General features: G+C 41.3%; 1 pseudogene; it reads right to left on the bottom strand.

Moving 5' to 3' along the window:
* Window positions 1-1,077: 1,077 nt before the first annotated feature.
* Window positions 1,078-2,567, bottom strand: LOC139041862 (mortality factor 4-like protein 1 pseudogene; annotated as a pseudogene).
* Between the last annotated feature and the right edge of the window lie 12,132 nt (window positions 2,568-14,699).

The raw sequence follows: 14,699 nt of genomic DNA, 5'->3' as shown, positions 1-14,699 counted from the left end.
CGAAGATTGGCCATTGTGTGGCTATAGATCGTCTTCCTTCTCCATTCGTCACTTCATGGGCACCACGTAGGCTTCCAAGTCTTGGATATTGGGAATAAGGCTTTGGTGAACACAGTGGTGCATGGATCTCTGAGCATTAGTGTTTCCAAGTTCTTTGGATATATATGCCACAGAGGAATAGCTGGATCATATGGTAGATGGATTCTGAAAATTCTAAGGCAATTCCACTGCACTTTGGGTAGTGGCTGCACCTGATTACACTCCCCCCAGCAATGCAGGAGGCTTCCCTTCTCTCCACCTCCTCTCCGAGACTTGTTGTTCCCTGTCTTCATCCCTATAGCCATTCTGACCACTGTGAGCTGCTATCTCATTGCCGTTCGTATTTGCATTGCCAAAGATTTAATGATGATGAACATGTTTTCATACAGACTGTTGGCCATCTTTTATCTTCCTGGGAGAAATATCTCTTTCCATCTTTTGCCCACGTTTTATGGGGCTCATTGTTTTTTTATTGTGGAGACATATGAGTTCATTGGATATTTTGACTAATCACCCCTTCTCCGATGTGTGGTTTGCAAACATCCACTCGCAGTTGTTGTGCTGTCTTTGCATTGAGTCGATGGAGTCGTTGGCTGTTCGGAAGCTTCTGCGTTGGATGGAGTCCCGCTTGTTTCTTGTTTCCTTTGTTGCCCTTGCCCAGTCACACATGCTTCTTCCAAATAATCGGCTAAGCCAGATGGCAAAGAGCAAGCTGCCTGCATTTTCTCCTAGAAGTTGCATGGTTTCAAGCCTTCCATTCAAGGCCTTAATACATTTCCAGGTGGTGTGTGTGGCTGGTGTAACATCATGGTCTACTCTCATTGTGATACATGTGGCTGTGCAGTCTTCCCAGCACCATTTCTTATCGAGACTCTCCTTTCTTTTTTTTTTTTTGAAATTTAAAGAAAAAATTTATTGAAGATCTTAAAAACAATTCCTAGAAGATTGACTTTTCCAGAAAACTGCAGCTACACAATGCATTGCGTCTATCATGTTAAAACGTGCATTAGACACAAATACAAAAACCATGAAACAAGCCACCATTCTTCAACAATCTTAGCAAAGATAGAATGCCTAAGAAACGACATGGATGACTTGCAAAGGATGGGCTCTTTACTTTAAGCACCATTTAAAAAAAAAGCACAAATGGGTGAGTGTGTTCAGTTATATACACTGAATTGAACCTTTGGCACTAGGAATCAGAGCATTTTGTCATATAGCATTAACACATATTATAAAAGTGCGTAGTGTCAAAGGAATAGAACCACCAGCATTCAAAAGCACCTTTGTCAACTAGGCAATAAAACACTCTACAGTATGTCTCTCCATTGTCCATCATGAATACACTGGTAGTAACTTTGAAATGAAAAAAAAAAAAAGGAGCTGTAACCCCTTTTATTTTCTCTGTTTAAAATCAAACAGAAAACAAACAAACATCAATTCTGTTATACACTGACATTTTCAAAGTACATCATTTGTACAAGAGAAGGACTAAGAACAAAAATGTGTTTACAGAGATCCAAACATAAGTGAGTGTCAGCGCCTCTCACACAGCTTTCCGGTGGTACTCAGGGGGAGCCACTTCATAATCTCTGGCACTAAACAAAGTTGCAGAATTCTTTGCCAGGTATTTGAGGAAATCATGAAGATAATTCAGTAATAAAGCAAGGCTCTTCTCATCCAGAGGTGTATAGGCCAACATTGCTCCAATTCGTACAAACAATCTCAGTAGATGTGGCACTCCATACACCTGAGACATGGGAGCATCAGGGTGTTCTCAAGGATTTCAGCATACTGTGGTCTCTCAAATTTGTAGAATAGCTGAGTGCCCAACATTACATTGAAGTATTCCTTTATCCCTGCCACAACTTCGTTAACAGCATACTCCTTATTGTCTGTGTTTCCTCGAGATTTCTTATAATTTGCATAATCCTCTAGAATGGAATCCACATTCTTCTTGGCAGGAAGATAAAAAAGCTGTTTTTGCCGGGTAATTAAGTCCCAGTCATCAACAAGCCATGGTTATAGTTCTTCAGGAATCTTGACTTTAACTTCAACTCTGTTCATGAATGTTTCCTCATTTTCAACAGTAGGATCTACTCGAGCCCTTTTCTTGAGAGGAGGCTGAGGTGTCTCACTGGTACTGCCACCATCTCCATTTCCAGGTGTTTTCTGCTTGTTCTTTTTTGTTTTCACTTCAACGTTTTTCTGCTGCAGCCCAGATGTCTTCTTTCCTGGAGCAGCCCCTCTCATCTTCCCCTCTGCATATTGCTCCTGATTGGCTTTTTGAAGTTCTCGCTGTTTCTGCAGATTGGTGTCCACGTATTTGAGTACTCGGCTTTCTGGAACCCATTCATCCCAATTTTTATTCCAACCACTGTAATGTATAAAATATTTCACTTGCTTGTCCTTTATGGCAACCTTTACACACTTTGCTTCATAAAGAAGAGGTCCATGAAAGCACAGCACTCGCTCACCCTCCTGGAATTTAGGCTTCGGGTCCTGCTTCGGCGCCATTTATCCGAGACTCTCCTTTCTCTGCTGTCTCCTCTTGGCTCCTTGGTCTAAAATGGGCTGTCAATATATGTGGGAGTTGACCTCTGGGCTCTCGATTCTGTTCCTTGTGTCTGTGTGCCTCTTTTTGTGGCCAGCCTTTGCCGTTTCAGTACCTAGCAGTTCGTCCTATATGTGGAAATTCGAAAATGTGGTACTTGCTGAGTTGTTCATTTTCCTCAGGATTCCTTTGGCCTTCACTGCTCCTTTGTTGCTGGATAGAAACTTTAGGATTCTCTCTTCTATTCCTGTGGGAAAGATTGCTGAAACTTCGATGGGGCTTGCGTGGAATCCAGAGATTGCTTTATCCAATATGGACGTTTCAAGTGTGTTCGTTCTTCCATTTGAAGAGCGGTGAATAGACTTCCGTTTCCTTATGTGTTCTTTAATTTCTTTCCGCAAAGCTTTCCAGTTTGTTGGTCCTTGTTTGTCTCTTCTCCTTGTAAGTGAGCTCCTACGGTACTTGAGTTTCTCCCTGCGAGCTGTTTCACTTCCAATGAAACCCTCAAGAACCATCCTTCTGGTCACTAATGGCTGGATTCTCTCTTTTGTTATGGCTCAGAGATATGCCATTGTGTTCATAAAGCCCAGCTTCCTTCTCCAATCTTCTTTCTCTATTCGTCCTTTGGCTTGATGGGCATCAGGGCGGCTTCCCAGTCTTGGATAACGGGAGTAAGGCCAGGGTGAACACAGGGGTGCACATATATCAGTGCACAACTTCTTCGAAGGTCTTTGGATAAACCCGCCACTGAATAATAGCTGGATCATATGGTAGAATCCATCTACCATGGATGGATTCTGACATGTCTGAGGCAATTCCACACTGATTTGCGTCGTGGCTGCACCAGCTTACACTCACAGCAGCACTGTAGGAGTCTTCCCATCTCTGCAGCTCCTCTCTGACACTTGTTTCCTGACTTTTTACCTATAGTCATTCAGACCACAGTGAGCTGCTATCTCACTGCCATTTGGATTTCAATTGCCCTGAGTCTTGATGATGATTAACATGTTTTCATACACCTGTTGGCCATCTCTATCTCTTCTTGGGTGAAATCTCTGTTTCCACCTACTGCCCAGGTTTTAATGGGCTTATTTTTTTTTCTCTTGTGGACACATATGAGTTCACTGCATCTTTTGGCTGTTCACCCGTTCACCGATGTGTGGTTTTCAAACATCCTCTCCCAGTGGTTGTATTGTCTTTTCATTGAGTCGATGGTTTCCTTGGCTGGGCAGAAGCTTTTGCATTTGATGTAGTCCCATTTGTTTCTTGTTTCCGTTGTTGCCCCTGCCCAAGCAGACATGCATCTTACTTATAGGAGGCTAAGACAGATGTCAAATAGCATGCTGCCTAGGTTTCCTTACAGAAGTCTCGTGGTTTGCAGTCTTACATTCAAAACTTTAATCCATTTTGTGTTGGTGTTTGTGCCTGGTGTAACATCGTTCTCTACTCTCCTTGTCTTACATGAGGCTCTGCAGTTGTCCTAGCACCGTTTATTGTAGAGAATTTCCTTTCTCCACTGTCTCCTCTTGGTTCTGTGGTCGAAAATGGGCTGTCCATGTATGTGTGCGTATACCTCTGGGCTCTCGATTGTGTTCCATGGTTCTGAGTGTCTGTTTTCATCCCAGCCTGCGCCATTTCCAATCCTATTTCTTCATCCTATATGTTGAAATGAGAAAGTGTGATACATTGAGCTTTGTTCGTTTTCCTCAGGATTCCTTTTGCCATCCATGGTCTTTTGTTGCTGGATGTGAACTTTAGGATGCTCGCTTCTATCTCTGTGAGAAATATTGCTGCAACTTTGCCTGGGACTTCATGTAATCTAGAGATTGCTTTATCCGGAGTGGAGGTTTCCAGTGTGTTAATTCTTCCATTTCAAGAGCATGGAATATCCTTCTCCTTCCTTGTGTCTTCTCCCATTTCTTTCCACAAGGTTTGCTAGTTTTTGATTTACCAAGCTTTCACCTGTTGGGGTGAGGTTATTCCTAGGTATCTAAAGCTTCTCACTGACATTTTTTTTTTGAGGTTCAATTTTCCTATTCTTTGCAACTTTTAATTTGCTTCCTTTTGACAGAAGTTTATCGCTGTTCTCACATCTGATGACAGTGCTCCTGTATTTGCTAAGGAAGAGTGGCCCTGTCTATCGTCACTTCTCATCTGCCTCTACACTCCTTCCCACGTCTGCCACAGAATGGTTTGGCCAGCGGTGAAGAGGTTTAACCCCAGTATTCCACCCTGTCAACTCCAGGCTTCCGACCCAGAATGCACGGACTTCCCCAATTCTCCACTGGCCGGCCCCTTTCATATTCCTTTGGCAGCCTGCAGTTCAGTATAATGTGACTTAAATATGCTACTTCAGCCCAAGTCTGGCACTGAGTAGACGTAGCCAGTTTGCATTTTTGGTCAACTGCAAAGTCAAACAATTTGTCAAAATTGTGTCTCTGCTGTCCAGGCAAGGTTCATGGACACAGTGTTTCTGAGCACGTTTGGAGCAGTCTCATTCTCACCCTTTCCAGGTAGCCCAGGTTTTACCTCACTGCGGTTTTTTGGTTTGTGACACTCTCTGACTTTCAAAAGTTCAAGCATAGTCTGCCTAAAGTCTGACATCTTTCCTTGTGGATTATTCAGGTTTGATTTGTGTTTGCTTTCCCTTTTCTGAGCCCATTTTGCTTTCCATAGTATAATCATCATGGTCTTTCTCAGATTTCTCCCTATGGTATGCTTTTCAGTCAGTTCTCCTTCATCCCAAGGTATTAATTTTCTATTTCTATAATCACCCTATGTTCTATAGGCCTACGTGTGAGTGCTTTTCATTTTGGGTGTTGTCTTTGAATTTACATTGGTCACTTGTTGCAATCTTTGCCATGCTAGCCAAAGTCAAAGTGAGCTTGAGAACACGTGGTCATCTTGCTTGGTCTTACCTCCTGAGATCTTAAACTCCAAACTATAGGTAGTCATGGCAACCTCCTTCATGAACATAATGTATCTGAGACAAATTAGACGAATCTGATGAATCCGCTTCAGGGAAGGTACTTTTCTGTTTCATTCCTGGATTTGGGAAGTTTCGAACTTGACCACCGATCGTTGAACGTTCCCTTAGACTACGTGTAGATATTGGTTTACTTTATTTCTATAGGGTGTGTTGTTTGTTTGATGTACATCCTCAGATCTGGCATGTTTATTTTTCTATAAAGATAATGGTAATGTTCTAATTTTGAGCCAACCTCCTTACATATGGTGTCAATACACGTTATCAATAATCGTTCTACTCTAAGAGATGGGGGAGAGTATTTCATTGGAGCCAAAGTGAACACACTAGCCTGGCAGTGCAGCCCTCACAAAACAACGAAGCCATCTGGAAAAGGGTGTTTCTCAGCACACTTCTGGCGCCCTGCCAAAAAATGAGGCATACTAGAAGCATGACGGGGTTCCATTCCTTCATGGGTTCCAAGAGATGTATTGTGACACATTAGCATGTACCCAGTTGGCCTCCGTAATGCCAGAGCTATGGAAAGTGAGACTTCTCCTCAATTAATGCTAGAGGCAAAGGAAAGGAGGCATCAATCCTTCTCTACAATGTCCTCAGGACACCATTCTTGATTTTGGATTATGATTAAGGCAGGAGAATTTGTACGTCTGATAAGCCCCAAGTCCAGCCTCTGGTTTCAAATCAAGTTTCAAGCTTGAATCAGCATGGCCTCGCCATATACTTGAGTAGATGACCATGGTCTCCACTCAGTGCTTGTCCCTGTATTATTGCTTCATCACGATGACTTCTTTCTTACCTATTTAATCAACGTCTATTCTATCTCTTCAAGTTTCAGTGCTTGGTTTCTGTTTTTAAATTCTTTTCTGGGTATCTCTCACTTGAGTATCGTATCCCAGGATAATCTTCAGACTATAAAGATGAGGGCATCTTGGGTGACACGTTCACTGTGGTGTCATAAACACCCTCAAACTTCTAAGTTGTCCCGGCGTCTTCCTTGCACACAGTGTTTCAGAGCCATCTCATACCACTCTGACACTCACCCTTTCCATTTCCTGGATTTCTTGTCGGTTTCCAACTTTATCCTTGAACGTTTAAATGTCTAGTACATTCTCTCTAGACACTGGTTTCTTTATTTTAAGTTTATCCTGGGTTTTATCTGTTACATTTTGTGGATATGGCCGAGTGTTTAGACTTTCCCCAGTGAAAGTCTTGGAGTCCCTCCCAAGTGGAAGCTGCCCAGGCAATCCTCTGACGTGCAATGATCGTGTCATCTCGTGCAGGCTGACAATTCCACCTATGCAGGTCACATCACTTTCTTCCCTCTGTATTTAGGGAAGTGTACCAGATGTGTCATAGATTGCAATATTTTCATGTTTTTTTCCTGGTGCATATCTATAAGGTATGCTCACAATTTCCACTTATTTATGATCTCTATCTGCACCATACCATGAAACCTATCTTTCCTAATGTTACTAATGTGATCCGTACGTGTCATACGAATCCATGAATCCCAGGCCGCCCACTAGTAACATGGACTCTTACACACCAGAACACATGGCTGGCCCTGAATTTTACTTTGGGACCAATTTTTTGCCTGAACTTGGGAAGAAGCTGGCCTGCTGTGATTATTCATGAAGGTAATTAGTAGTAACCTCATAGACGGTAACATTTTCCCTTGGTTCATGAGTTTAGCATGGAAGACGTTCTCTTCATAGTAGTCCTCTTAATCTATTTGAAATGGTCTACCTTTCTGTATCATCATTAAGCATTTGGAGGAGATTCACAATCCTTGGAAGTTTATTTTCTCTAATGTCTTTCAGCCTCAAAAGCTTTTTGCCACAAATCTGCATGCCTTTTTGGATTTTTTCTTTCCCTCTGGGAAACTCACATCCAAAGTGAAGGCTGCCATCCAAAGCTAGAATGCTCAGTGGCCCCAGTGCAATTCTCTCCCCCAATGTATTGCCATAGAAGAGTATTGATTATGTGTTTTGACACCATAATGAGGAAGTTGGCTGAAAATTACAACATTACACTTATATTTAATGACAAATAAACATGCCAGAGCAGAGGATATAAATCAAACAACTAACAAATCCTACAGAAATAAAGTAAACCAGTATCTAGACATAATCTACCCGAACGATCAGGGATCCGGACTCAAGTTCGAGCCTTCCAAAATTCAGAAAAGAGACATAAAAATATCTTACCTGGAGAGAGGAATTCATCAGATTTGTCTAATTTGTCTCAGAAACATTATGTCCATAAGGTGGTTGCCAGGACAACCTAGAATTTGGAGTTTCTGATCTCAGAATGTCAAACCAACAAACATGACCACGTGTTCTCAGTGCTCGGTTGGACCTAGGCTAGCTTAGCAAAGATTCCTTCAAGTGAACGATTGAAATTCAAAGACAATACCCAACAATCAGGAAATCACTCATACATCAGGCTGGAGAACACATGGTGATGAAAGAAATACAAAATTTATAACTTGAATGAAGGAGAATGGACTGATAAGCATATCTATGGGAGATAGCTGAGAAAGCCCATGACGATTGATGTGGATTAAGGCTGCCCCAGTTCGAAAAGCCCAAGGTTACCTGGCCTACATGCCAAACTACATGACGCGGTGAATCATTTTTTGGTATGAATTAGAGGTGCCCCAGTGAGAGAAGCCCAGGTCATGCTCACCTACATGCCTATCTATATGGCCAGATTCGTATCTAATGTTATCCGACCACACAATAACCAGACCCCAACTGAACTGGAATCATTTCATGACATTTAACATCATCTTTTCTTTTTCCAGCAAAAGTAAGTCACGTAACTATGCTTATAAAATTAGCACTTACCCTGTACTCAGGGCAGCAGCAGGAGCTGTGACTGCCCATGGGTCCTGTCCCCATGCAGCAACTCTTTAGTGCCCATGGGTCCTGTCCGCATGCCTGCAGCTCTTCACTACCCATAGCTCCTGTCCCCATGCTATCCTGTACCGTTCTCTAAATAAAAGAGCATCACTGCCAGACCTTGAGAGTCCAACAAATCTTTCTTTTGACTCTTCAGTTCGCCAACCCCGCATCATATCTTGTGGCCCGTACGGGGATTTTGCTTCATCGGTTTGTGAGATGACTTCTGGTAAATGCCCTTTCCTTCCTTGTGCCTCTCTCCTTTTCGAGGATGGATCTAAATTCACTTCTCCATCAGGAACTTTCTTGGATAGCTGTATGAATCCACGTTTGCTGCCCATGGCTACTCTGTGGGGCAAATCATGGCATTCGGCTTGAAGAGAATCAGTACCTTAAGCCTAAGGGTGATGTAGAATGAATTAATCCGTTCCTTCCTGACTCTATCTCTAATATATAAATTTTACTTGGGCACGGGTTGGCCACTTAAGTCATTAGGATGGTTGGGAATCTGCAAGACTCCCATGGAAGGTTTCTTTTCCTCAGGCTGTATTGAGATACCTCCCATGGCACCTGACCATGCTCTGAACTGTGTGAATGTCCCAATTGGGACTCCAGTTCAAGGAAAGTAAGAAAGTCTAACCTTTGGTTGAGTATGGAAAACCCTTCTCGGAGAATGCCTCCAACACGCAATTGGGTAAAATGTCCCCCAAAGCGGCGGAAAATTCCTCACTATTTTTCTCAATCCTGTTCTCTCTTAAACTTCTCCTTTTCTCTCAGGGACAATTCACCAGGCATCTATTGCTGCCAGGCAGAATAGGAAAGATGTTCACCAGGCACCTGTTACTGCCAGGCATCCGAGGGAAGGTACACAAGGGATGCAATGCTGGTGGACTCCCCCATCACCCATTGCTATAGGAACCCCACATTAGGAATGACAGGTGGGATGCTGCCCTATGTTCACAGGGGATTGTCAAGGTAATGGACGTGTCTCTTTCATCTTTGTTAGAGTTACACGGGCCATTTTCATCTCCTTTTGAGCTTTGCAACCGGAAAACAGAAGAATCGTTGAAGAGTCAAGGCCTCCACGCCTGGGAGCCCCAACTTTGGCTTTCTACCCTGATCACCAGGGCAACACCAAGTAGGGTGCCCTTTTTTGGCAGATGACTGATTGAGGATTTTAGTCACCTACTGAGTTGGCTATGAGGGTAGCAGACCTGTGATTTATTCTGTGAACTGTCGTGCTAGGGTAGTGTGCCCCAGCACGGGAACTGTTGTGTGACTCTTATCTTGATAACCCTCTGGGAGTGGCCATGAGGGTGAGGTCTGGTGTCTTCTTTTGCTTTCTTTGCTTTGCTCATCATGTAATCTGTTGTCACCAAGTCGAGCTTAAGTTCAGGCTGAACCTGACCAGAACCTGGACCTTCTGTAAAATCGAAAAACTTGAAAACACTTTGCAAGGGACTTAACTCTCAACCCGGCTGCTTGGAGCCCTGACCTCCAGCCAGTTCCCGGCTTCTGTGGGCACTGCACCCTTTTCCAGTCCACTGTCAGTCAGACACTGGCTTTACTACCATGGGGAATGCCGTATGCATCCCCAGAGACTCACCACTCAAAATCCTTCTAACTAATTAGAAACACTTTCAATTGTATGGGTGATGCCCCAGAAACTCCAACTAGGAGAAAATCTGCGATTTTTCTCTGTGCCTTTCTGGTGCAGTTGGACAGGTGGATCAACCTAAAAGGACCGTCAAGTTACAGTGCAGTTTCTGGGAAATAAAGAGCAACTGTCCTTACAAAATCCTTGCAAGACTGGAAAGACAGCTCTAGAGGCAGTTCAGATTCCACCTAGTTCCTTTATCATGAAAAAGATTATCATCCTCCCTCTCCAGGAACTACTGTCCAGTCTATCACTCATTCTTAAGACTGAAAAACAAAAAAGGAGGGGAAAGGTTAAATGAACATAAGTGTGTCTTTGCCAAAAGTCTAGCATCTTGAGGGTCTTCTCCATAAGTATTAGTAAAAAGGCTCAAAACAAAGTTTGGATTCATAACTTGTGAGCTCAATATTATTGTTCCTGACTCACAGCAGTAGTTTTTAAAAGGATGGTTGTACAGTCTCTCTGTAGGTGTGTCTATGTGTATGTTATAGGTGTGATACTTTTATCCTGGATGCTATGGCCAAAATTAAGATTTCTGTTTAGTTGGCTTAAAGTAAGTGCTTTACTAAATTCTAAATGTAGTAGAAATTAACTCAGTGCCTTTCAAAGTAAACGAGATGTGAATTAACCTATGTTAAATGAAAACTTGTTTAAGTTTGTTGGTTTGATTGAAAATAGTCTTCTTGTCAGAGTTGTCGGTATTTGCATAGTATGCAGGCATTCATCCTGGGTTTACTAGTCACATAAGTTCACGTTGTCTGTTAAATTTGTCAGCAAAATAATAGCTGTAAACGATGACCAGTTTTTTCAAATGCCTCATGAGGTTTCCGTAGGTAATCTGAACATAATTGTCGGAAAAAAATGGTTTAAATACATAAAACTCACAATAACTTTTACAGTCTGTATACTTGGGGAAAAAAACAGCTTCGAAATTCTTTTTGGTAACAATATTGAGTTTTGCCAAGTTAAGTTAAATGATAAAAATCTGAATACCTGGGTCATTTTTGGATAGGATGAAACACTGAAACATTATTAATAAACATAGCTAAGTTATCTGATTTTGGCTTCTTAGTGAAGAGGCTAAAAGCGTTTGGGTGTATTAAGAAGCATGCCTTGTGTTTTGTTGTAAAGTACCACGTTTCTAAATTTATGAAGTGTTTAGAATGCTGATATAAAAGACAATTCATAATTGTTTACATTTTTAGTGTTTACTAGGTCTGTTAAGGTTTAAATGTTCTAATTAACCTATGGAATTAAAGCTACTGGAAATTAATAAGTAAAAGAGCTGTGTATTCAAGGAAGTTAAAATGGATGTTTTCAGTAAAAAAGGTATAAAGAATGGAAATATTTTTGTTTGATAGGTTAAGAAACATAAATTTGTCCTGATGTACTAGAAAGGAAAAAGAAAGACTTTGGGACAAAGTTGTAGAATGCTTGTGAAGGAGAAATTCTGAAAGGAGTTTTATGCCTGGTCAAGTAGACTAAAGTAAGTTCAATTAAGTGCATGAGTTTGAATGTTAAAAATAAGTAGGTGCAGAAATTCAAATTTGGTTTTCTCTGAAAGGATACTTTTTCTTGAACTTTGGATATGCTCTTGATAAAGAGGTTATAAAAGCTATTCCTTTCAGTAAGTCTACCTAAGAGACAAATCTGTTTTGTGAAAATAATGAGTGAGGTCACTCTTAAGATTTTTCACTCTTTCTGTTATCACTTTGAATAGATAGCTGAGCATTGTTTCACAGTGAGTGTTGTTTCCTATTTGAAGAAGCACTTTAAAAACTTTTGATATGTTTTGACAAGTTTCTCCCTGAAAAATATTCAAATCCTGAATGAAGGCTTTCTTTTGACCTGGTAGACAGAAGAAAAATTACTCTGAGGATTTTCAGAGGCCCCCTGAGTCGTCTCAAAGAAATTTTCTCTCTCTTCCTATAAGGAGGAAAATACCAAACTAGCTAGGCTTATTTGGTCTATTAAATTACATGGAAAACATTGGGAAATAAGTGAAGATAGACTTTCTTAGGTGGTATTAGATGGGTAAATGTTATTAATATAGATGTCTTAAAATTATATGGCATTCTTAAGATTCTGATCTGTCCTGGTTATCAGTCATAAGTCCAATTATTATCTGGAAGTGTTATATGTCACAGAAGTAGCCAAGTTTCTTTGGCAATTGCCCTTTGGAGTCCTTTGTCCATTTGCAGATAGCTGTTGTTTTACTCTGATGCTTTTTTCTTTTGCAAATCTCTTTCATCCTCCAAGAAATTCTTGGAAAGGATTCTGACACAGAGGTTCTAAACTACACGTTTCTGACAAACTTTCAGATTGTAAAACTGAGCTGAGTAAGAAATTACAGAATTCTAACAGAAACTAAGTTCATCAATCTGCTGACAGAAGATTCAGCTCAAGAGTTGATTATACAGGACTGTGTGAACTGATGAGGATGATTATAATTTTTTAGGACATCTGTTTGAAATATTGTTGAGTTTTGATGTGTTGTTTTGTTTTCTCACAATGAAGGAAACTAACTTTGACTTACAGCCGTTTGGTGAAATTATGCCTTTATGAGAAAAACTGAAACATTTATCTTTTTCTCCCTACCTTATCCCTCTGGAATTGGGAAACCCTTTGTGACCGAGTATGGTTATGTAGTGGCAATATTTGCATAAGTTCCATAAGAATCTGTTCTCCTTATAACAGGACACATTGGTTATATTACCAAGGCTTTGACTGGAATGTCATATTTGAAACACACAGGCTCAGATATGACAAGACAGCATTTCAGGAACAAAGATTGGACTGTCTGGAATACAGCCACTTGGAAACATGGGCCTGGTACCTTGTTTACAGAGATTCTGGCAATGTTACCCAGTAAGTAAGGAAGCTTGCTTATCTGACAGGTGTAAGGAACTCCGAATATTTTGGGGGACCTCAAAGAGAACACCACTCAAATTTGTAGGTACTTCAGGCCAAATCTGATGGCAAGTCCTTGGCTTGGCTTTTCTAGACTCTAGAGGCCTTCACAGTTGAATCTGAGATTCCTCATAAAAAAGTCCAGCAAAGCAGATTTAAAAAAGCCTGTATAAGCAATTACTATTCTTGCTCCTCTTATGTAAATAATTGGAGCAAGTTGTATTGAAGCTACACTTTATCTGCAAACCAGTTCATCCTAATTTGGCTATCTTTTGTAAAAATGAGGGTGATTTATAGAGAAAAAATACGTTTATGTAGAAGCTATAGTAGGTATTCCTGGATATTAGATTCTAGCTGTTTTCTTTTTCAAGATTCATCTATTGCTAATCATAATGTCTCCTTGTGGCCATCTATCTCTGACACCTGGGAGTTCCCTGGCCACCATCAAACATTTTCCTTCAATACTACTGCCCGAATACTAAATAGATTTGCTTTGTCACGGGTGGATCCTAAACAACATGTTCCAAATTTAAAGTCCCCAGCTTATCAAGACACAGGATGGACCATATCAAATTTGGAATGAATATATTTGGTTCACTCCTACTAGTGGTCAACCCAGTAAAAGATCACTCTCTGTTGGGAACAAACCAATCACACCTGTGATACATGGCCTAATAGCACTCGACATATAGGGAAAATTCCCTGTTATTTGTGTTCTCGTATCATAGCCTTAAGAAAATACTGACTGGTCTGGGACTGACTGGGATAGACGGCCCAGCACGTTTTGGTTCGCCCCTAATGGTGCTCAGTGTTGATGTGGGTCCAATTTATGGCCTTGGCTGCCACCTGGATGGATTGGATGATGCACCCTAGGCTTTGTCTGCATGCAAGGTAGAACTACATTTAATATAACTCCTCCTGCTAACCTACCCAACTGCAACAGCGCTGGACCAGCTGTGTCTTCCACTGGTATTTCCATCTTTACTCAATTATCCTTCACCAATTAGGAATTGAAAATGCTGTCTTGCACATGGAAGTCCTAATCAAATTCAGTAGGAAGGCATTAAATGAGGCACAACATAGCATTTCGCTGCTCAATTTAGAAGTATCCCAAATGTGTAAGGCAGTCCTCCAAATCCATATGGCACTGGATGTCTTGACAGCAGTACAAGGGGCCACCTGTGCCATTATAAAAACTGAATGTTTTGCCTATATTCTTGACTACCATCAAAATATTTCTGGCTTCCTACCCCAGCCACCAAATTAAATCCATGTCTGACCAACCCTAACTCTAAACGATTGGTTGAACTCCCAGTCAGTACCAGGTTTCTGCACTACTTCAAAACCTTATTCATTGGGTTAAACATACTGCTTGTATTTCTACTTGTAGTTTGTTGTCTATTTCGTTGTTTGTCTTCTGCATGCCAAAATATTTCATCTCTTGGAGCACATCTCGTCAAATGATTCTCTCCTCTCCAGGGGCTCTGTATAACTTAGCCTTGGACTCCACAGGTGAAGACTTCTGGTCCACTGAGCTTCTACCTGTGCCTATGGCCCCATTTAGGGACACCTCTACAACATTGTACAGCCAGAAGTATTTACAGAAGAGTGAACATCGTCCATATCCCCACATATTTCCGGTCCAAATGG

The sequence above is a fragment of the Equus asinus genome, chromosome 24, assembly GCF_041296235.1.
Source record: "Equus asinus isolate D_3611 breed Donkey chromosome 24, EquAss-T2T_v2, whole genome shotgun sequence".
Classification (NCBI taxonomy): Eukaryota; Metazoa; Chordata; class Mammalia; order Perissodactyla; family Equidae; genus Equus; species Equus asinus.
Note: the sequence above shows the minus strand (reverse complement) of the source record. Positions and strands in the feature narration are given on the sequence as shown.